Source organism: Homarus americanus, unplaced genomic scaffold (genome assembly GCF_018991925.1).
Source record: "Homarus americanus isolate GMGI-L3 unplaced genomic scaffold, GMGI_Hamer_2.0 scaffold34360, whole genome shotgun sequence".
Taxonomy (NCBI): Eukaryota; Metazoa; Arthropoda; class Malacostraca; order Decapoda; family Nephropidae; genus Homarus; species Homarus americanus.
This window is the reverse complement of record NW_024739403.1, coordinates 8,948,357-8,972,983: the sequence shown is the minus strand read 5'-3', so window position 1 is coordinate 8,972,983 and position 24,627 is coordinate 8,948,357. Positions and strand designations below refer to the sequence as shown.

The window sequence follows — 24,627 nt, the reverse complement described above, 5'->3', positions numbered from 1 at the left end:
ACTCCCTACTGGGCAGTCCCACTTTCACCAACCCCTATTGCTCATATAACCATCCAACCAATGTTTAAAGTTAACCAGCTTATTCGAGTTAATGATGATACAGTATTTGTAACTTGTTCCACTCGCCCACTATTTATTTCCAAACCAATGTTTACCTATTTTGCGCCTAAATCTAAATTTATAGAATTTTAAACCATTGGTACGAAGTTCGCCTCCTGGTGGATAGTTTGAGTTCCTTTTGTAATGTCCACTTTGTTTAGCACTGACTTCCAATTATATACCTCAATATTATCGCCCTCACATGTCTCTCGAGGGAGCAAAATTAAGATACTTTAACCTGTCTCTGTTCTCAAGGTTCCTAATGCCCATAAGTCTTGTCATTCTCCTCTGAATTCTTTTAAGGATTATATATCCATTCTGTAATAGGGGACCAGAATTGAACTAATCCAAATGAGGTCTCACGCCCAGGATATAGTTTTAGGATGACCTCGCTTAGTCTTGTAACTAACAACCTTTGTATGAATTCAAGTACTTATTAGCCTTGTTTTAGGTACACATTCTTTACTTGGCTTAAGATTCCTGCTTATCACTACTCCTAAATCTTTCGATTCGGATTTCGCAATAACATCGTTGTTCATCTTGTATATGGTTTCCTGTTTACCTTCCTATACTGAGTATTTACATTTGTCCACATTGAATCTCATCTGTCATTTTTCAGACCATTCGAAAAGTTTGTTAAGATCTTTCTGTAGTTTTGCAGAGTCCTCATCAGATTTAATTACCGCCCTATTTTAGTGTCATCAGCAAATTTACTGATGTTGCTGTCTACACCGATATCTATGTCGTATGTATATAATAAATAACACTGGTCTGCATGATTTTTTTATTGACTGTATTTCATCTTTTTCGAAATATATATAAAAAAAAGTGATTCACTGTGTTTTTTATTCATCTCTATCACATCAGGTTCTGTGACAGTCTGTGACGTTGACTTTTCATTTTTTATATAACATAAGTAAATGCTAAAGTATAATACCAATTAAAATACTTACCTTATATTGACTTAAATGTTAAATCTAATATATTTTTCTTTTATTTTCAATTCTTTGGAAAAAATCTTGTTTTCTGTTCAAATATTTGTGGCCTTATCGAGCACATGATGTCGCAAAGCAGATGAATGGAGGCTCTTCATTGAATTCTTCTAACAAAAGTTTAAAGGCTGTTCTTCTCTCTAATGCAGCATAGCTGCATCTGTGCCGATTGGCCATAGTGTCCAAATGTCAGAAACTGAAAATATGAAGACACTTTTAACTGCAATCAAGTACCATAATCACAATTTTCTCATTTGTGGTGATTTAAAAGTTATTGCTCTCCTACTAGGTCTTCAAGGGGATACACAAGTATCCCTGTTTTCTGTGTCTCTGGGATAGTAGGGCAGACAGCCAGCACTATGAACAAAAATACTGGCCACCAAGAACCTAGCTTACCGGAGATCACAGTAAAAAGCTGTGCCACTAGTTGACCCCAAGAAAATTCTGCTACCGCCACTCCACATCAAATTAGGGCTTATGAAAAATTTGGTGAAGGCCCTGAACAAGAATGGAGCTGCTTTCAAGTACCTGGAGTTTCCTCGTATAAGTGAAGGCAAGCTAAAGGCAGGAATCTTTGTTGGCCCTCAGATTCGGGAATTGATGAAGGACATGCATTTTGAGGAAGCATTAGCTGGTGTCGAGGTGAATGCCTGGTTTTCCTTCAAACAGATTGTCCAAAACTTTTGGGAAACAGCCGCTCTCCAGAATATGAAAAGTCAAGACCTGATTTCAAGTTTCCGGCAACTTGGGTCTAGAATGAGTGTGAAGATGCACTCTGCAATCACATCTTGACTATTTTCCCAAGAATTGTGGGGACTAGTGTGAGGAACAGGGAGAGCGGTTCCATCAGGTTATATGCATGGAAACTCGATACCAGAGCAAATGGAATGTCAGCATGATGGCGGATTACTGCTGGTCATTGAAACGTGATGGTCCGATGCACAGCACAAGCGGAAATCAAAGCGGTCCTCCTTCCTTTGAATCAATATGTAGGCTAACTATTAGGAGCATATTTTTGTTTACATTCATTAGATTTTATGTTGATTATTCTGCTTCATTTCATGATAAACGTAATTAATTTCATGGTTATTTGGAATACATTAATAATTAATTATATATTATATATATCATATTTAAAATCATTAATTTGTATTTTATTAAAATCCTTACGTGATAGAGCAAAATGGTGGAGATATTTAAAATCAGCAACCCAAGAATATGTAAGATCACATACGAATAAAATAAAAATAAAAAAAAAGATCCCAAATGCAGACCAGTGTAATAATGGTCCAAGTATTGAGCCCTTCCCTCATGGCGTTGCTCCAATGGGATTTAGTACAGTTAATGCTCACTCTGTTTCCTGTCCTGTAAATCACGCTAATCCATTTTAGAATATCTCCTTTAATGCCATGAGCATCAACTTTTCTAATTAGTCTTTCGTGGGGACTCTGTCGAGGGCTTTGTAAGTCGAGATATACCACATCATAAGGTACCTGGTGAGGTCGCCTGGGAATAGTCAGGTCAGTCCCGCTAGGAATGGGTGAGGTCACCGGCGACACTACAATTGATCATGACTATAATATATTCACTAGTATACTACGTAAAGCACAATAACAAAATATACCATACAGAAAAATTAGGTCAAATAAGAATGAGCCGAGGTGGATAACCAAAAAACTTAAACATAACATAGGAATAGAAAGAATTTATAAGAAATTAAAGAGAGGGAGGAGCATCTCAGATGTAGGTATAATGAGCTATCTAGGAATGTTAAAAAAAATGCAAGGAAGGCAAAGAAGGACTACGAAATCAGGATAGCAAGAGAATCCAAGGCGAATCCCAAGGGATTTTCAGGTATATAGGACAAAGGTCAGGGACAAAGTGGGACCTTTAAAATTAGAGAAGTGATCGATGATAGTAAGAAAATAAGCAAAGCATTAAACAGCTACATCTTATCAGTTTTCAGAAAGAAATTTACGATGGAATGCCAGAGGTGTTTATTTTTAGTTTAACAAATTTATTGACAAAGCTTGAAGTACAGTTGCCTATTCTGAGCAATTCAGTCAGGTCTCGACACTGAGGGTACTATCACTTCTCACTGCCATGCAGGACAGAGGATCATACACAACGAAATACGTTATAGTCAGTAACAGCATATATATATATATATATATATATATATATATATATATATATATATATATATATATATATATATATATATATATATATATATATATATATATATATATATATATATATATATATATAACCGTAGAAAGGAATATTCTCACTTGACTTGGGGTTTATTAGATGGATGATAATGCAGTGGAAAGCAACCCTTGGAGAAAAAACCTGAACCAGCACAAACACACTTAAAATTACTAAAAAAAAATGAATTCTCCGTGACCCATGGAAAAGATAGCACCTGTGATTGGGGTGAATGTGACGCATTGTAAAATTTATACACTTCTATTCCCTCCAACACTACAGACACAATAAAAAATGGTACACCAACATATGCACATCCCTCAGCCTGCTTAAAACACTACACTGCAGTTCCCTCCATTCTTATGTTCTTATGTTCTTAAGTCATTTCATACATGAGTTAAAACTAATCTATTTTAGTAGTACTTTATTATTTATTTATGTACAGTCACCTCAAAAGTTCGCCACCACATATCCAGATTAATCAGCTGGAGCGAACTACCAGACCACTGAAGTATCTGGCTCAAGTTTTATATTGAATCACGAGATGGCGGTTCTTCTGTCATATGCAAGAAACGATATAGCTTCACTGCTCTCGTCTGAATTGCTTGGAGTCTCCAACAAATTGGCGCTGACTGACAATGACAGAGAAATAAACTTGTGAAGAATCGTTACCCGCATTCTTTTTCATTGTGTTGGATCATTGTTTTTACATATAATTATTTGTAGTTTACATATAATTCCTGTCATTAATGGCATCATGTAATGCTTATCCAACTGATCACATTATTCATTTATACGTGGAAAAAACCAGCCAGATAAATTCGTATCTCATAGTTTCTTCGTAACATGAGTTGCAAATATGAATGGATTAACTAACAGTGAGGAAGTTCAAATTGTATAACTCATGTTTTGTTTTGATTTTACATATTCAGGTGTTATTTGTCCTCCAGGTGTTTTATCTATTTACCGGGTGATGTTCAACTGCAACAAGGACGCTTAAGACTGCCTGGCGTCATAATATCCCCCCTCTGCCTATTTAATTTATCTGTGGAATCGTCTTGACCAACAGAGTTTTGGGGTCTTAGGTCACCTGCATTACAAGGTTCATTGCAAGGAATGTAATATGTTCTACTTAGGTCAGACGGGCAAAGTCTGCCTCTTCTAGACTTATACAGCATAAATATAGTGTTAGGACAGGCCAGGAATTGTGGTTTTGCTCATTCATATGAAGATAATAATCATTAGATTTTCTGGCCTAATGCCTCCTTAATCTTACCTTACTTAACTCAATTGTTAGTAGGAACATTAGAATCAAGTTTCATTAAACATACCGAATACAAATGTACCAAATTGAATAATTTTGTGATTAGAATACTTGTAACCAGGTGAAAGGGTTGGGTCACTACTTGCCTTGACCTGAACATGGTGGACACATGCTCTCCTAGGAGACTTGATATCCACTCACCTTTACTGTATATATTAGCCCTGTCAGTAACTACTCCTGCTGAGTCTGTACTCACCCTTGTTGTCGCCCCCTTGGGTGCCTTGAGTGGCGACTAGGAGGAAACACCAGGTCACGTGGGCACTGTGCTATCTCATCACATATGGGCGTAATCAAAAGGCGTCTCTCTGTCTCCGGGTCACACGCAGGCTGAGGTGGCAGGAGCAGTTGGGCGTGAACATAGCAGTGAACAGAACACACACATGAAGTTTGCGTGTGAGGTGAACGAGCTCCAGCTTGTATGCGTTTGTATGTGCTAGCAAAAACAGTACCTTGGAAGTACTAACATTAACAGCTAGTATATGGAAAGTACTCAGGGAGTACCAACGTTAACTGCTTCGTGTATGTGGAAGAGTACTCTGGGAGTACCAACGTTGACACCAAACCCAGCGACCAGCCATGAATGCTATAGGAGATACTAACGCCCGTTACGTGAAAGTGGAACAGAAAGAGATAGAGAGTTACCTGGGTGACAAAATGTACATAGTCCTGGATGCCGATATACCAGTAGTTGTTTATAGTATGGATTGGTAATGCAATCACATAATCAATGTAACTTATTGATATGTCGGTGTTCTATGTTAGCCAACGCTGTGGTTTTTATGTTCAACAGGTTTGACCAATAAATCATTGCATCCACGTCATCGGGCTATCATTCCAACCTAATCACTTCATGGAGATTAAAGTCAAAACTTAACTGACAAGAGGATCAATAAGTGGGAGCTGCCGGAAGACCACATCATCTTCGGGCGGTCGGAAGAGGACCGTTGTCCAGAAAAGACTGGTCTCGGTAGTAAGAATTGTTCTGATGGGCGCATGAGGCCTTTCATTACGGAAGGCAAGGTCCGTGTCCGAAGGTGGCCTCAGTGTCAATAACATTCAGCGAACACGCAGGAGAATAGTGATCATTGTGAACAGCCAGACTGGATCGCCGAGTGCGTGTCGGCGGAGTAGACGTGTACAGTGTCTTGATGATGATGATATTGGTATCGATACTTTTGTTGGCGGTAAGTGATATTGATATACGGTTTGTTGCCAGTAGTGATATTGATACTTATACGGTTTATTGACAAAGCAATGCTGCATTCCTGCAGACGCGGAGAAATCAAACAACAACAAAAGAGGGTAGACGATTAAGCTTCTGCCTCTGACTTGTATGTAATGAAAAATTGTAGATAAAAAGTTTATATGATACAAATACATTCGATTATCTAGTAAAACAAAACCACTGATATCTGAAACCATGCCGTACGTATGACCTGTATCAATAATGGGTTGGATTTAATAATCTGCTAGAAACGGTCTGATGGAACAGCGCTGCTAGAAGTACACATCTCATTCTCCATACAGTCAAAAGGTAACGGCTGAAGATCTCATGCTCTCTTTGGTCTTTGCATAATTTGCAAAAGAAATTGATATAAACTTCTCATCTAGTTTTAAGAATTCATCGAGTGTAAACTGTATACAGGTAAAAGGTTATGATCGTCAGACTACCCACAAAACAATATACTCGACTAAAAGCATGTGTACCTAAGTGTCATGGCCGCAAGACAAAAGTTATTGCACTTGTGCCTGCCAGCTCCCAAGGCACGGCAGAAATGTGCGCCTGTACCAACTCCCAAGACTTAACAGGCGAGCACTTGTACCAACTCCCAAGACACAGCAAGGCGTACGCCTGCACCAACTCCCAAGGCAGAGGCGTGCGCTGTACCCAACTCTCTAGGAACAGCAGAAGTGTGCACTTGGCAACCCCTGTCGTCAGACCTGTGTGCTTGCACTAACATTGCCAGAGACAATGGGGACTGTGTGTTCAATGCCGACAAACCCCGAACAACATCATCTAAATAAACATCTTACTGCCACCTGATTCGCTGCAACCGGCATAGCCACGTATATATAGACACTGGAAGCTGCCATGGGGGGAGAGAGCTGATATTTACTTTTCCCTGCTGCCAGCACAGATCAGAGCCGGAACACTGGAAGCTGCCATGGGGGGAAACAGAGTTGATGGCCCCTTTCACAGCCAGCACAAGCCGCAGGTTCACAATGGACGCCGTAAACATCTGTATTGATTGTTTTATCAGACCATAGCTTTGAGCAGAGATGTACAACAAATATAACAGTGAAAGTAGATGCACGTGTGTACACCCACATAAGTTGACACACCCTACAGTGATATTAGACCTGGCCCAGAGGTCACGGCCACCAGGCCTCAAACCAACCCGGCGGTATGACCGTGTTAAAAGAAACTACACCTGGCAAATACACGCGAATTGGTAATAATTAAGCATTACCGACCGACGACATGACATGCACCTCAGCAAACACAGCTTAGGTAATTAGGAGAGGAGTCATCTGCGGCTGTCTCCTTCGAAGGAGGAACTAGAAACAGACCAGAGACAGACAGGGGAGAGACAAGAACTCAGAAGACAGAGTCACGCTCGCCACTAGTCGAGGTCGAGAGGAAACTTCCCTCCCTAACGCACCAAATCTCAACTTGCACAGTCTCCCACAGGAGACATAGTCCATTTTTATTTTTGCTTAACACCTACAGACATTCCCCAGCTGCTGGAGCCTCCCTCAGGTCGAGCGTGAGTCATTGTCAAGAGCGGTCAAAAGGGTGAGTTACTTACGGTGGGAACTGTATCCATTTCATGCTTGTGTCGAGAAGTCATTGTCTAGTAACGTATCTATATACTAATAATAATAATAATAATTAACGGTTTATTAGAAAAAAATTATATGCAGCCCGAAGGCTGAAAATATACATTGGACATAAATGACTATTACATACATTGGTGGTTTTAACAAAGCCTTCATTAGAAAGGTAAAAGGAACATACAGTGAATTTATACAAGATTAATGTAGGTGTTGAACAGCAAACTCGTAGTGTAGTAACTCCCTCCCAGATGGTGTTAGGAGGAACTCGTGGTGTAGTAGTTCCTCAGATGTTATTATGAGGACCTGGCGTGGTGTGGTAATTCCCTCGCTGATGGTGTTATATGGGGCCTCGTGGTGTAGTAGTAATTCCCTCACAGATGGTGTTACGAGGACCTCGTGGTGTAGTAATTACCTCACAGATGGTGTTATGAGGACCTCACGTGGTGTAATGAGTACCTCACAGATGGTGTTATAGGGGCCTCACGTGGTGTATGCTCCTCACAGATGGTGTTATGAGGGCATCACGTGGTGTAGTAATTCCTCACAGATGGTGTTATGAGGGGCCTGACGTGGTGTAGTAATTCCCTCACAGATGGTGTTATGAGGGACCTCACGTGGTGTGGTAATTCCCTCACAGATGGTGTGATGAGGGACTTGACGTGGTGTAGTAATTCCCTCACATATGGTGTTATGAGGGACATGTGGTGTAGTAATTCCCTCACAGATGGTGTTATATGAGTGAGGTTTGGTCCCAGAGCCTTCCTATCGTAGACGGATTAACACATCGGTGGTTGTTGTTGGGTCGCTGGAACGTTATCATTGAGTACCTGGGACCTCACTGTGTGAAGGTTAGCAGGTACGACTGTTACTGTTGAGTTGTTCTCACTGACTTAAGCACTATTCACCACTGTTCACCTCTGTTTTAACACTGGTTCCGTTCCTTTCCTAAATGAAATTGTAACTTCTGGCGAGAACTTGTTGATATTCCGGTGGGGAGGAGGGTTCCAGGGAGGGGGGTTAGCATGGGCCAACTTTCCGGCGCAGTTGACCTGGCTGCTCCGAGAGGAGCCGCCAGTCACGTCTTCATGTCTGTTCTGGGCAGCAGCGGAAGCGGCACAATCGTTTTTTCATCAAACTTGGTGGAAAAATCGCAAAAATTCGTAGAGAGTGGAACAAACCTGGTCCCATGTCGATGGTTTTCTTTGGAAGGCATTAGTTAATAATTTTTATTTACGATGAAGCATTAAAGTCTATGGACTTGGCACCTAATTAACCATGCAAGTCTACGGACTTGGCACACCCTCATTGCTGTATGCATTCCACGAGGTTCAAACTCTCACAAAGGGCACGAACGTGCCATGATCCTGTAATTGATGTATTAATGTGTCCATGCCATGGGGTTAACTATTAAATAGCTGTACTTTGAGTTGGTGTTTAGAAGTTTTCCCTTACGAATATAATACCCAGTCAAACAACTAATAAACCCGCATGCAAGCTTCCTCACTTTACAATCCTACAACTATATATTCTTCTTATTTCTTCTCTAAGAATTACTCTGCATTACAATCCAAAGGAAGCAGAACTTAATGATCTGCTCCATGACGGATCAAAAAAAACAGGGGTGACCTGAATTATAAAATTACTATGAAGCCCTAGACCTGATCCTCAGAAAAGGAACTTGAAAAGCCCACAGTCGCTGCCTACATCCTAGAAGATAAAGAAGCTGGTAGGAGACACAGCAGGGGAAGACCTTGACTCAAGCAACACCGGGGTACCCTAAAGGATGAAGAGTTGGCTCCATGTCGAGTGATGAAGCAATGGCGAGATTATCTCCAGAAGAGATGGTACAACAAGAACGATACATCTGGGCAAGCACGACTAAAAGACGGCATGTACTGGCGACAGGACAACGATACACAGGCACCAGAAGAGACTTGATCGCATGCATGATGATGGAACTTGGCTGACGGATACCGGAGGGCCAGAAGAATCTTTCAGAATGTGTCAGCAGCAGCAGAAGTATGGGCGAAGGAGTAGCCAGCGAGTTGTGGGCACAGGGAACAATCTCACGCGGGATGATGGAACAGAGGGGTCTCCATGACCGCAACTGACAGGCGCGAGACCGTAAGGAGGAGTTGAAGGCTCTGCTGTGTCCTGGCCAGGTGATCACAACCACGGAATGTAGCAGTAACCTCACCTGTAGCGTGGAAGGTGCGAGTAGCATCACTCAAGATGGCTGCATTTAACACCACAGGCGAGCCAAGAGCAATGGGCGAGAAGGCATCCAGAAGTGTACACCAGAGCCTGTACCACCAGAACAAAAAAAGGTGGCATGGAGGTCAGCTTGGAAGATAGGAGATGAGGTCTTTTGAACTTAGAGATGAGACTCAGTGGCGACAGTGAACATATTGGACGAAAAAGTTCAATGCAAGTATATAACCTTATACTGAGAAGCCGACAACTGGAAGAACTCCACTTTGAACCAAGTGATGTTGAAGTAAAGTAATAATATGTTGCTCCAACTGTGTTTGTGATAATGACGTTACCAGCAATACTGAAGTAAAGATATGATGCTGATTGATGATGGAGATGGTGTGAAGGCCAAAATAACAAGGGAAAGGACGGGGGAAACTGCACGTGAAGTCGTTATAAATCAAGATACTGAGACTGCCGAGAGATTTTGAGAGTGCACTCGGTAAAAAAACTACCGTTACAATTCTAAGGCAGGAAACAAACTGACACTACTGTACAAACGAAAGTGTTTCAAAGAGCCCCTGAGGCATTCACCGCATTGGTTGCCCTGTGCGTTTACGGGTTCAGCCACGCAGTACTCGAAACAAGTGATGAGCACTCTAAACAGAGTCAGAGTTGGTGCTACCAACATTTCTAACATCTTACATACAGAATGTGTATGTTATATGAACTAATGGAGCTATTCAGATGTTTCAGGGCAGCATGGTATATTTTCCAATACGAATAAAGAATGACGTAATGTAGTAGCCCAAAGTGATAGCAATACAAGTACAGATTCAAAGATTCAAGTACCAGATTCGAAATTCGGTTTGCCAAATACTATATCCACTAATCTGCAAACACATATTTTGCATTCCGATATGGCAGCTCATTCACTTCCATAGTTCCTGTAGTCCACTGTGTGTGGAACATTTAATATAACATACAGTTTAACTTATTTAGCTATAATGACATCCCCCAGTCATATTGTAACAAAGTAATTCAAAATTGTTAATAGAAATAGTTAATTTCGGCCAACCAAATTTAGTAGGGAATGTCTCATATTCAGGCCTACCAACCCTCATGAGACAAGAGGGGATGTTCAGTTGAAATATCATCGAACTCCAATTGATATCAATTAGTTGCACCAGCACGATGGGGTTATATTGAGATATTTAGTGTTATGGTTTGGTGTGATCATTGGGGTCCTCCCCAACCAATGTTGTATTATATGAGCTTACCAGACTGTTGGGTGACTTGGTTGTGCAGTTGCTGGTTGCTGGATTTATCTCGGGTTAATGTATAGAGCAACATAAATATAGACCTACAGGCCCTAGATTTCCATATGTTGACTAAGGTAGCAACTGCAAGGCTGTTAAATGTGGTTAACCATGGTATTAATAATTCTCGATAAAAATCACACGGGAATTTTGAAACAATAGACACCTTAGCTTTCATCTTTTATTAAACTAAGATTATCCATTGTTCTATTGATTTTATCAGTTATCTACTTTTTCACATAATGGATCTACACATGATATATGGTATTAATAAACCAGACTACTAGAGATCTACTAAAAGAGCGAAGACACGAATATAAGAACTGGGAAGGATAGATAGAAATTGAATAAAACAGTTAGTAAGAGGGTAAGAAGATATCTGAAAAATTAAGCATGGACAAAATAAAGGAAACATTGGAAGACGATACTAGTATAAAGTCAACAAATTAACTAGAAATAAGACGAATACTTTGATGTTTGCCTTGCCGAATATTGAGGGAGAAAATTGCTTGACAAAAAAGAGGAAAGTATTAAGATCATTGATGAATTTTATACAACTTTCAATAATAATGAAAATAAAAGAAGCAGGCGGGGATGACGGCATAACCGTAGACATAATTAATGCAAGAAAGACTTGGTGATTTGCTCATAGAAAACTAACGAACCTGCGAAATGTCTTCAGAAAGTATGGTGCCAATGTGCAGGAAAATATTATGGTGTTTTAAATACACAAAAGGGAACCTTAGAATCTGAGAATACACTGGGGAACAAAATTCAACTTTTGTGTCAATTGCATACATTTTGAGACTGCTGGAGTAAATTGAGGTCACTGATTTCAAATATGGCACCGGTTTTTCTATCGGAATTGGTTTTATTTTTATTGAGTTACCTACCATTTACTACTATATATAGTTGAACTACCATATACTACTAAAAAATCTAAACCTTTTACAGAGAGAATTACAAAACACGTGAATTAATTTTAATTACTTTTTATTTTTACCTTGACAAGCATATTTTGGATTCATCAGTTGCTTTTTATTGAACTATGCCAGATTTATTCAGGCACAAACTTACGTTTAATGGACTGTCTTGAATATCGCCTCTCAGTGCAGTCTCGCTGAATCTCCAGCAATAGTCCGCCATCGTGTGGTCCTTCAGCGACCTTGTTCCTGTCTTGAGCCTTGATATCCTGGTGAAAGCGTTCACCTTGCTCATCCTCACGTCTAGGGTTTGGAAACAGTTCAAGATGACTGTTCAGGAAATGCATCTTATGCTCATGTTGCAACCTAACACATGGAAACTTTCCATCAAAAGATTCAACAGGCACCCCCAGTCTCTGATTTTCCCTGTTTTAGAAAAGTTCCTTTAGCAAAACGAATGCTCCCCATGCATTTCTCTCAACATCAGTCCATGGATTGAGTGAAGGCTTGGTCTTTAATCAACGTCCTAATTTGAGGGCCGTCAATACCTGCTTTGGTGCTTAGCGTTAAACCAGGAACGCTTCTGAATGCCAAGCAGTCTGTGTCAGTATCGAGCGCCGTGACAAACTGTTTCTAAGGCCCAACTTCGGTGAAGGGGCAGGAAAACAATTTTTCACGTTCACTAAGGGGTTCATAAATGATGTTCTTTTTCTAACATTGAGGCTTTCCCTAACTGGCCATTCCTTCTGAATCCAGTGTCTGTCTTCAGCTCTGCTGTCCCAGAGGCAGATAAAGCAAAAAGGAAATTTTGTATACCCACCTTGCTGTCTAGCAAAAATTTACCATTTTTAGATCAGCACAGATGATCCATTTATTGTTCTTCATATTTGAGTAGCTCCAAAACCGTTTTGATGTGTTCATATTTTTTCTTTTCAGGTGTACTAGTGTCCTATAAGGTATTGCGCCAAAAAGATGTTGCCTATGTAATAAAACACACTTCAGACTCCGCTTAGAAGCTATCTATAAAAGAGGCGCCACTCTTTCGGATCGCAACACAGGCTCCCATCGGTGACTAATCAGAAATATCACAACAGTAGGCAAAGTCAATTTAAAATCAAAAAGAACTGTAGGAGGTTCTTTTTCTCTGTTGCGAAAGAATGTTACCTTTGTGTCTATTTTCAGCAAGTTTTTATCTTTTAACCAATGAAGCCAACAATTCTGACAGCTTTTAGGGCAGACCCAGATCTCCGGAACTAAGTCATTGAGTTCTGCTTGGCTAAATGTTTGCAGGATTCTGTTGATATACCTGCAAAATCTGGAGGTCACTATTTCTGTTAGTTGACTCCTCTGTGACCCCTCAGTGTCTCCATTGCTGTCCAGATTCAACGGAAGCAAGTTGAGTGAAGATAATAGGCTTTGGAACATCATCTGAATGGGGCTGAGCCTGATTGGCACGAATCTAGACTAGGGTATGTGATAAAGATGACAGAGTTTACCAGTGAAAACCAGCAGCACAGGTCATGCAAAGTAACAGTCTGTGACATGGTCCGTGGCTCTACGTCATATCATCGGAATACCGAATGTTGTTGTCTTTTCCTTTAGTCCATTGACGCAAGTTTCTTACATAGAATGACATACCTTATCTTGAGATTGCCCATGGTTTGTCTTGATCTCAAGTTTCACTTTTAAAGTAGGAAGAATAAGCTCTCTTCAAAAATTCACCCTATGTTTCCTTCTTTGCTTTGGAGCTGTGAGTTGCACCGACCTACTTAGGAATGAATCCAGGCACGTCACATTTCCTTCTACTTGCTATGAGCCATGTTTCCTTTGATTGAAGTCAACACTGTTTCGAGATAGTCACACCTGGAAAGAAAATGAAATAATTGTTTAATGAAATAAAATAATAAGCCACACTAATGCACACACAAATCTATGTTGTTGCACTGATGTAATTAAAATTATATTTTGATGAATGTAAAAACTAATATGCTTATTTTCACTGTATTTTGCAGAATCTGTGACCTGATATTGTTTCCCCAGTGATATAGACCGATGAGTCTTTATATGTTCTGTACAAACTGTTCACAAAATCAAGACAATTTGCATGGCGAACTTATTAGACTCCAGTCAAGCAGTTAATCGAGTCATTCAAAACAAATGAATATAGCAATCACCTTTGCATGGCGTTTATTGACTATGAACAACTTTGATTCAGTGGAAATTCAACCAGCCCCCGACTCATCAGTGTACTTGCTGCTATTGCCGAACCAGCCCCCAGACACATCAGTGGGTGCTTGCTTGCTATTGCCGAGACCAGCTGAACTGTGTCCATACACCACCACAAATCACAAACAACCTCACCCAACCGGTCGAAATGGCGAACATAGAAAACAATGAGTGCGATGTGGAAAATGCTAGGCAACCACTGGTCGCTGGCGCCACGACGGAAGAGCAAGATGAACTGGAAAGTGTACCAACTGTCAGCCTAAATAATCTCAGTTTTGCAGACTAAATAATACTAAGAAACTGCGGGATGGATCCGAGGACCGACTAAAAAAGAGGATATAATGAGGATGATAAAATAAAAGTGCAATGGGCTGGACATGTAATTCGTAGAGAGGACAACAGATGGACGGCTAATCGAATGGTAACTTTAGACGGAAAAGGGAGCGTGGCAGGCCAGACAGAGGATGGGTTGATGAAATAAGATTATTTGCAGATAGAGGATGAAATAGGAGGACAGCCGAGAGATGCTTGTGGAGGAAATTAGGAGAGGGTTTTGTCATGCAAGGGACAAACAATATCTGAAAACGATGATGATTATGATGCTATTATTGTAATTTAATGAAGTAGTGTTAGTCATCTTGAAGGGGGAGGACCTCTCGAGAAAGGAAGTGGACTATTGATGAATGTTGAGCATGTGAATTGGTGGAGCGTTCTGCAAATCGTGACTGATTCTTTAGGCAACGAGGCCCACAGTTTGCGCTTATTTGTTCTTATATGAGGATTGTTGTAAATAACATAGAAGGGAGTTACAAATAAAGCTGCAGACATCGAGGAGTTTGTGTATGATCAGTCATATTGTGGATTTAGAGCTAAAGACTAGACGGAAATCCCTGTCTGTCTCTTCTCGTTTCTGGTTGTTAAAGAAAAGGCATTGTCTTATGATCTTGCACTGAGGTAAAAAAGATTGAGGTGAAGCATGGTTGTGATTAAAGTGAAGTTTTAGGCTGACGTTTCACGCTCGGTTGCTCATACAACCATGATGCATCCCTAGGCCTCTGGCTCCACGCCCAAATTTTGGGCGGTTACGCCCCTGGGTGCCCCTTGGGTGGCGACTAGGAGCCAAGCCACACGGGCACTTTTTTTTTTGTATTGGGCACACCCCTACATCCTGTGTAAGGTGAAATGCAGAAGCGTTTACAGTGCCCAACAGGGAAGCATGCTAAGTTGATGCTTGCCTTTATGGCTCATGAGTTAAGGGTGTAGAAGCCTGAAGAGTCAATGGTTTTGTCATCAAGTTATTGGAAGCTCCAACAACTTTCCCTGAATACGAATTCGCATCTTTCGATTTACAACAGGTACCTACTTTACTGATCGATGAACAGGGATCAATGAGGGCTAGGAAGTATGTCCAAACAACTTTTCCACCGGCCCGGGAATCGAACACGGGACATCTCGCTTGCGAGGCAAGAGCGTTACCGTTCTACCATCGGCGCCCCCCACGGACCATATGGGCGTAATCAAAGGGGTCTCTGTCTCGGGTCAACCAGGCCAAGGTGGCAGGACAGTTGGGCGGTAGACATAGCAGTGAAGAGAACACACACGAAAGTTTGCGTGTGAAGTGAACGAGCTCCAGCTTCTATGCGTGTGTGTGTAGCACAATCTTAGTACCTTGGGAGTACCAACGTTAACAGCTCGTGTACAGTATATGAAAAGTACTCTGGGGAGTACCAACGTCAACAGCTCGTGTACAGTATGTGGAAACTACTCTGGGAGTACCAACGTTGACAGGTGAAAGGACACCAAACCCAACGACCAGTCATGAATACTGGGAGATACTAACGCCTCGTGACACGTAAATGAAAGAGAAAGAGAAAGAGTTACCTGGATTGACAAAATGTACATGTGAAGATATCTAGTAACATAGTCCTGGATGCCAATATACTAGTAGTTCTGTTATGTATATGGATTGGTAACGCAATCACATAATCAATGTAACTTGGTGATATGTCAGTATTCTATGTGTAACTGTGGTTTTATGTTCAACAGGTTTTGACCAATAAATCATTGCGTCTACGTAATCGGGCTATCATTCCAACCTAATCGGTTCATGGCGATTAAACCCATGAAGATGTGAATTACACGAAAGCGCTTGTAAACTTCAAATTTAATTTTTCCTAGGTCATTATCAGCATATACATGGATCATGCACACCTACACACAACGGTTGGTGGTCAGGTCAGATGGTAAGGTGTGCTATTTAAAGATTAGTAGGGTCATTACCTAATACCTGACCATTGTGGACCTGGTCTCACCCTCCTCTGTATATATACACCTTGGTTTGTATTTCTCTTTAGTCTGTACTCACCCCTGAAGATGTGAATTACACGAAAGTGCTTGGGAACTTCGTGTTTTCTTCTTTCCTTGTGGTTATCAGCGCACCTACAGTGATTTACTTGCATATATATATATATTTATATATATATATATATATATATATATATATATATATATATATATATATATATATATATATATATATATATATATATATATATATATATATATATATATATATACATTTAAGCTATTGTCGTTAAGTGGAAGGGTCACAAGTGACAGGCAGGGTTGGATAAAGCAGAAGTAAGCATTACCGGGTCACTTCTTTGGGCAACCACCTATCCATTCTTTTTGGACGAGCTGTATGCATTGTTGATTTCTCGCGTCTACGACTCGCGTGTGGGGGTCGTACCACCACAATTGCAATGTGTAAATTCATATGAAAAAAGTTATTCAATCTTTTAGTGAAAACAGATGTAATGGGGGGGGGGATTAGGTAGAAAGTATAGATAAAATATTTAGTTGTAGGAATGTAAAGAGAGGAAGTTTCGTAGCGTGGCCGATTAATTAAATAACAGTTACTATATTCTAAGGGGAAATCTTCTAAACAAACGCCAATTCTAAGTACAACTATTTATTAATTAACTGAATGGCATGGACACATTAATAAATCAATATATCGAAGTTACTAGACACTGACTTTCGGACACAAACATGAAATGGATACACTTCCCACCGTAAGTAACTCACCCTTGGATCGTTCTGTCAAGACTCACTGTGACCTGAGGAAGGCCCAGCAGGTGCTGTTGCAGGGAGTGCTGGACTATGTCTCCTGTGGGAGACTGCTAGCTGGGCCTTTATATTGGCGTGAGTCGGAAGATGTTGTCACAAATCTGGGTGTGTCTGGTCAGGTGACAAGTGTACTCGGTGGAGGGGAACTTCGTGAGTAACACGGTCATGTCGCAGGGTTCAGCAAATAGCGTGGCGATGGGAACTCTGGGTCAATGAGACTGACCTCTCTTGGGTCAGGTCTGGACAACTTGCCCAGGTGTAGTGGGTTACCACTTGGGCATCTAAACTTACTGTAGATGTCGGTAGTAGGTAGTAGAAAGCTAAGAAACATGGAGGTACTACTGCCTGGGAAGATGTTGGAAGCATAATGTGTTGTCTAATGGTAGACCCTGCTGCTATATGGCATCACGAAAATCGTGACCAAGTCCCAGGCTGCTTATCTGACGTTCTCCCTCATTTACACACAATTGCAGGTCTCAATTGTTTCTCTTACTTTGACAACACAACATACATATATTGTTTCTCACTATTTTATTTTTACATTTCCTTATGGTTTATTATTATTATTGTTATTATTATTATTATTATTATTATTATTATTATTTTTACTTGTATTATTATTATTATTATTGTTGTTATTATTATTATTATTGCTATCATTATTATTTTATTTTAAATTTTTTATTTTAAATTTTATTTAATATGAATAATTATTATTATTATTACATTTTCGCCCCCCCAGGCCCTGGGTCAGTGATCTGTGCCCGGGTGGGCTAATCTCCATAAAAAAAATATATATATATATATGTATATATATATATATATATATATATATATATATATATATATATATATATATATATATATATATATATATATATATATATATATATATATATATATATATATTGTTACGAGTTGGGGATTTAGAATATAGATAAAGTCTACCCAGATCCCAACAGGCAACAACAATAAAAAAAATTTAAACAAACAAAGACAATCGGACTATAAAAGGGTAGACAAAGGATGCGAGTTTTTGTTGTGTATAATAAAGTACCATAAATTCCTTAACAAAATATACAGCTTTCTATAATTTACCCTTAACCATACTTAACCTAAACATACGCAACATTGGCTTAACAGTATATACATATTTATACAACATACAGCAATCTGAAGCAAGTGGAGGTGGGAGGTAACATAAAATACTCAAGTGCGGTGCTGAGGTGTCTGACGAGTAAGGCTGAGTATTGAAGAAGATGGTAGGTAGTCACTGTGCCGTAGGTTTCCAGGATAGGTGATCCTAGTGTGGTCACTTCCCAGAGTGAACTGAACTCTCCTCGATCTGGAGCTGATGAGGAAGACTTGGAGGAGGTGACGCAACAACCAGGATATAGAGAAGGGAAACCCGGAGTGGTGACTAAGACTAGTCATACTCGGGTTTCGTCCCTAGATGGCGTTGCTCGTGGTGCTGGGTAGGTAGATCATGACAATAGATGGTGTGGTTCGTAACACACCCCCCCTCCAAAGACCTCCGTAGCGTGGGCGCGAAGGAGGTGATCACCTGGTGCATCTGGAGAGTAGCTGCTGCATTTCCACTGGAGCTCGGGATAAGGAGTCCACAATCAGGTTGTCCACCCCCTTTATGTGCCGGACTTGTAGATTATAGGGCTGGGTGAGGAGAGCCCAGCGCAGAGGATTCGCTGGTTGGAGGTCTTGTTGGTTTGGATGAACGTGAGCGGGTTATGGTCGGTGAAGACTAGGGTGGTTTGTGGGCGAGATTGGAGGTAACATTCAAACTTCTTTATTGCCAACACCAGAGCCAGGGCCTCCTTCTCTATGGTCGAGTAGTTGATCTGATGTTTTTTCAACTTGGCGGAGTAGTATGCCACAGGGTGAAGGACATCAGTGGTTGGGTCGGGTTGTAGGAGCACGGCCCCACTCCGACACAGCTAGCGTCGATTTGCAGATGGAAGGGCAAGGTGTAGTCAGGGGGGTGGACTACAGGCTTGGAGGCAAGGAAGGCTTTGAGGCGGTGGAAAGACTGGTCGCACCTCTGGTTCCAGATGTAAGGGACCGCAGAACTCGTAAGGTCTGTGAGGGGTCCGGCCACACTGGAGAAGTTACTGCAGAACCGACGGTAGAAGCCGCACATCCCCAGGAAGCGCATGAGTTCCTTCCTCGTCCTTGGAGTGGGGAAGGACAAGATGGCTTTAACGTTTGCGTCCTTGGGTCTCACCATACCATGCCCAACGATATGTCCCAGGTAAGTCACTGAGGCCCGGCCAAAAGCAGATTTAGCCAGGTTTATGGTGAATCCAGTCTCTTGCAGTCGTGCAAACAGTATCTCCAAAAACACCAGATGTTTGTCCCAGCCGTCCGACACCACCACCAGGTCATCCAGGAAGGCGAACGTCCCATCTAGGTCCTGAATCAGGTAATTGATTGCCCTCTGGAATGTGGCCGGAGCATTAGGAAAGCCAAACGCCAAAACCAAATATTGAAAAAGACCAAATGGAGTTATAAATGCTGAGATTATTTTTGCCCTATCAGTGAGTCCCACTTGATAATATCCTTTCAATAAGTCCACCGTAGTAATAAATTTTGCACAGCCTATGCTGTCTATTATATCTTCAATCAAAGGTAAAGGGTAAGAGTCCGAGACAGTGACCTGGTTCACTTTACGATAATCGGTACAGAAACGAAAACTGCTATCGGGTTTTGGAATGAGAAGGCAAGGTGAAGCCCAGGGGGAGGTACTAGGCTCAGCTAAGTTATGTTTTAACAAAAAATCTACCTCCTTTTTCATAATCTCTCTTTTTTGTGGATTTAGCCGATATGCTGATTGCCTAATGGGTTGTACATCATCTGAGATTAGCTTAATATCATGTTTAAGTATATTGCAAAACCCTGGGAGGTCTGACGTGACTTTAGGAAATGTTGATAATAACTTAGTGAGATCTTTTGCTTGAGATGAATTCAGAACAGAAAAATACTCATCCAAGTTGTTGAGTATGTGACTGTTAGCAGGGTTTTCTTTAGGTAGAGGGAAGTCTAAATTCTCCAATATGTCCATGTCATCTGTCTCCGGCTCCGGCCCTGACAAAGCCGTATGCAATACAGGTAGGCTTATAGCCTCTGGGATGTCTTCCTCTGACTGCCTGGAATGGTAAAGTTTCATGAGATTAATGTGAACAAGTTGTGAATCTTTTCTGCGATCACGCGTATGGACTATATAGTTGAGGGGAGATAGCTTATTAGCATTGATTTGAAAGTTTTGATGGAACCGTTCCAAGCAACCCTGGGATTGTGGGTGGTAAGCCGAAGATGTACAATGGTCCACACTGAGGTCTTTCATCACCTGTTTGAAAAGATTGCTCGTAAAATTGGTGCCCTGATCGGATTGGATCTCTTTAGGGATGCCCACAGAAGTGAAAAGGTGCAAAAGAGGTTTGATTACATTTTTTGAAGTGATGCTTTTAAGGAGAAAAGCCTCAGGATAACGTGTACTGGTATCCATAACTGTGAGCAGGAATTGATTTCCCTTCTTAGTCTTTGGTAATGGGCCCACACAATCCATAACAATCTTTTCAAATGGTGTAGAAAATACTGGGATGGGCTTAATGGGAGCTGCTGGTATACTTTCATTTGGTTTTCCTACCATTTGACAAATATGACAAGATTTTAGGTACTTTGACACATCCTTCCTAAGTCCAGGCCAATAGTAGTGTTGGAGGAGCTTTTTATATGTTTTCAGGATTCCCAAATGTCCTGAAATACCATCATGGGCAAGGGCAATTAATGCTGGTCTGACTGAGGAGGGAATTACCACTGAATGTATTTCAGACCACGTGTCTAGATGGGTAAGCTCAGGGGGTCTATAGGCCATTATCAAAACCCCTTCCTGATAATAATAACACGGAAGGGTGTTAAAATCTTTACCCTCAACTGCTGCATGATGAAGTTTATTCAAAGATGGATCAGATTGTTGGGCTTTAATGAGCTCATCCTTAATAATGGCCTTATTGTACAGATCTTCCGTGGGTAGGAAGATATTGGAGGTGGTTTTAGATGAAGGGGGCCCATTTCGCACACTCTGTGACCGGGTGACAGCACAAGATGGGAAAAGGTGAGGAATAGTTTCTTCAAGGTCAGTGGTGGGGTTGACAGGTAAGGGAGAGTCGACTGTCTTTATGTTGGGAACCACTAGATCTCCTACCAAGTCATTACCCAATAATAAATGAACGCCGCTCACAGGCATTGGATCTTTCCTAATGTCTATTTGTACTTCCCCAGTAATCAAGGGACATTGGATGAGAGATCTGAAATTAGAACACTCTCATTAGTAAATGCGGTAGATATATCAGGAATGACGTTAAACAGGAGGATAGATTGTGCTGCGCCCGTATCACATAGTATACGAATAGGGAAAGAACGAGACCCCTCTAAGATTGAAATTTTTCCCTCATAGGTGAATGAAGAGAAAAGATCCTGATGGGGCCTTTCCACATTGGTGGTTGTTATTGGTTTGAATTTGGGATCCAGGGAACTACTTTAAGAAGTTAGACAATTTGGGTGTTTACAAGACTGGATCGTATGGCCTGGTTTTTTACAGTAAGAACAATAAAACTTGGTTGCATCAGGGGGGGTAGCTGTGGGACCTTTCGACCTACCACTCACGTCCCCAAGGTTATCATTAGAGGAGGACCTAACATGCCGGAAAGTACCACGTTCCCTACTGCCCAGTGAGTCCACCAGCAAGGCGTAAGCATCAGCCAGCTCAGCAGCACGCCCTAAATTAACCTCTCCACGTCCTCCACATGCTTCAAGATGTGAAATGGTATCTTGCTCTTCCACTCCTCCAGGACTACCAAGTTTAACAAATCCTGAAATGTGGAGGTCTCTGTAGCCTCTAACCACTTCTTGAAAAACCTAAGCTTTTCTTGAGCAAACTCAACAAAGGTGTGTGAAAAAGTTTTGGTTAGTGTACGAAACTTCTGCCGGTATCTATCTGGCGTGATAGCATAAGAGGTGAGGATATTCTTTTTTACGTTATCATAGTCATCAGTCTGGTATAAACAGTTATAAACTCTATGAGCCTTACCACATAATTTAGGAACTAACACCGACACCCACTGGTCCTTAGGCCACTCATTCTTCCCGGCTATTTTCTCAAACGTCCTAAATGACCCGTCCATATCGGATTCATCAAACTCGGGAACAAGGGAAGAAGCATTAGCAGGGTTAAAAGCAGCTAGTCTCTCTTTTAATGCCACTTCTTTTGATTTAAACTCCGATGTTAAGGTGACTTCTGTCTCTTTCACCTGTAGTTCTTTCAGTCTAACCTCCTGCTCCAACTTGGCCTGTTCCAACTTTTCCTCATGCTCCAACTTCGTCTGTTCCAACTTTCCCTCATGCTCCAACTTGGCCTGTTCCAACTTGTCCTCATGCTCCAACTTGGCCTGTTCCAACATTTCCTCCTGCTCCAACTTGGCCTGTTCCAACTCGAGTTCTTCCATTTTGATTTGGAACTCGAACCTAGCTCGTTCTAGTTCTAAGGCGTCTACTCTTTGTTTTTTTTCTTGAGGGCTAGCCAGACCTGAGGCAACTTCTGAGTGAGGAAGGGTGGTGGATAGTGGTTGAAGTATCTTGGACATGGGCGTTAATTGGTCAACAGCGGATTCTTCTAAAACTTCTTGTTGAACCAACATTTCAATTACCTGATTTTTTAACATTTCCTTAGTCAGTTGCTGTGAATATGGGATATTGTAATAGGTGGCTATACTTTTCCATTCTTTCTTCAGGATATTAACACGTAATTTAGCTACGGAAGGATTTTCAATAAAATCCTGGAGATCAAAACCTGAGGTGGCCATTGTTAAGAAAAACTAGATGAATTAACTAATGGCCAAAAAGATAAGATAAGTGGATTACCCTAGAAAATATCACAGCAGTGGATAACCAGAAAGTCCCGGAAACTACCCAAGTTATACCTAGGGAAATTACACTTATGAATATTGTTCTTCTGATATGATCCTTAAATAAGGATAAGAGACTTGGAAAGATACTTGAAACAGGAAGGGCGTATTACGGCATTTATATAAAGATCCGGATAAACAACCCTTGAGTTACTTTATTATTGACCCCGAATGAGATAATGAGAAGAACAATAATAATTGAGGCTTTATAATTATGGGGTCCTGGTAAAGCTGGGCGTCACAAGATATCACTTCACCCTAAACTAGTGACTATGGAACAGCCTACTCTGGAGCGAGGGTACGGCATTAAACAGATCCGGATTCTTCCCTACACTCGATAAGACTTACTACACGACTGCCTACATGTAATAACAGGTAAGCCTTATGACACTCGGAACCTAATATCCTACGTCTGTCACTTATACTGTACGATAATACCAATATATGCACACGCATATGAAGGGAACTTTAAACCACCGTAAAGCAATTGTGAACAGAAGTGACTGGGAGGAATAATTAACAAGGAGTAACAAGGGGAGAAGAAATATGGCACTTAAGGTCGTGTCCTGTCACGGTCGCCATTTGTTACGAGTTGGGGATTTAGAATATAGTTAAAAGTCTACCCAGATCCCAACAGGCAACAACAGTAAAAATACTTAAACAAACAAAGACAATCGGACTATGAAAGGGTAGACAAAGGATGCGAGTTTTTGTTGTGTATAATAAAGTACCATAAATTCCTTAACAAAATATTCAGCTTCTATAACTTACCCTTAACCATACTTAACCTAAACATACGCAACATTGGCTTAACAGTATATACATATTTATACAACATACAACAATCTGAAGCAAGTGGAGGTGGGAGGTAACATAAAATACTCAAGTGCGGTGCTGAGGTGTCTGACGAGTAAGGCTGAATATTGAAGAAGATGGTAGGTAGTCACTGTGCCATAGGTTTCCAGGATAGGTGATCCTAGTGTGGTCACTTCCCAGAGTGAACTGAAGTCTCCTCGATCTGGAGCTGATGAGGAAGACTTGGAGGAGGTGACGCAACAACCAGGATATAGAGAAGGGAAACCCGGAGTGGTGACTAAGACTAGTCATACTCGGGTTTTGTCCCTAGATGGCGTTGCTCGTGGTGCTGGGTAGGTAGATCATGACAATAGATGGCGTGGTTCGTAACAATATATATACATATTGTGTTAATCTGGGCTGTAAGGCTGTGGTCTGACAAACAAGCATTACACCGAGGGTGAGTTCTATACCTTCCCCGTTTCTGGGTAAGATTTTGCTGGCAGTGGACGATAATATTTCAATTAGGTCATATATGCTTGGACAATATTTTAACTGCCTTAGTTAAGGACGGTCTGGTGACGGGCAAGTCGAAGGGAA

At 41.0% G+C, this 24,627-nt stretch overlaps 1 protein-coding gene across 2 annotated transcripts in view; it reads right to left on the bottom strand.

Annotated features, from left to right (window-relative positions):
• LOC121874599 (RAD52 motif-containing protein 1-like) overlaps positions 1-24,627 on the bottom strand; it is a 224,560-nt gene that overhangs the window by 144,686 nt on the left and 55,247 nt on the right. The gene's annotated exons all lie outside the window — the stretch shown is intronic.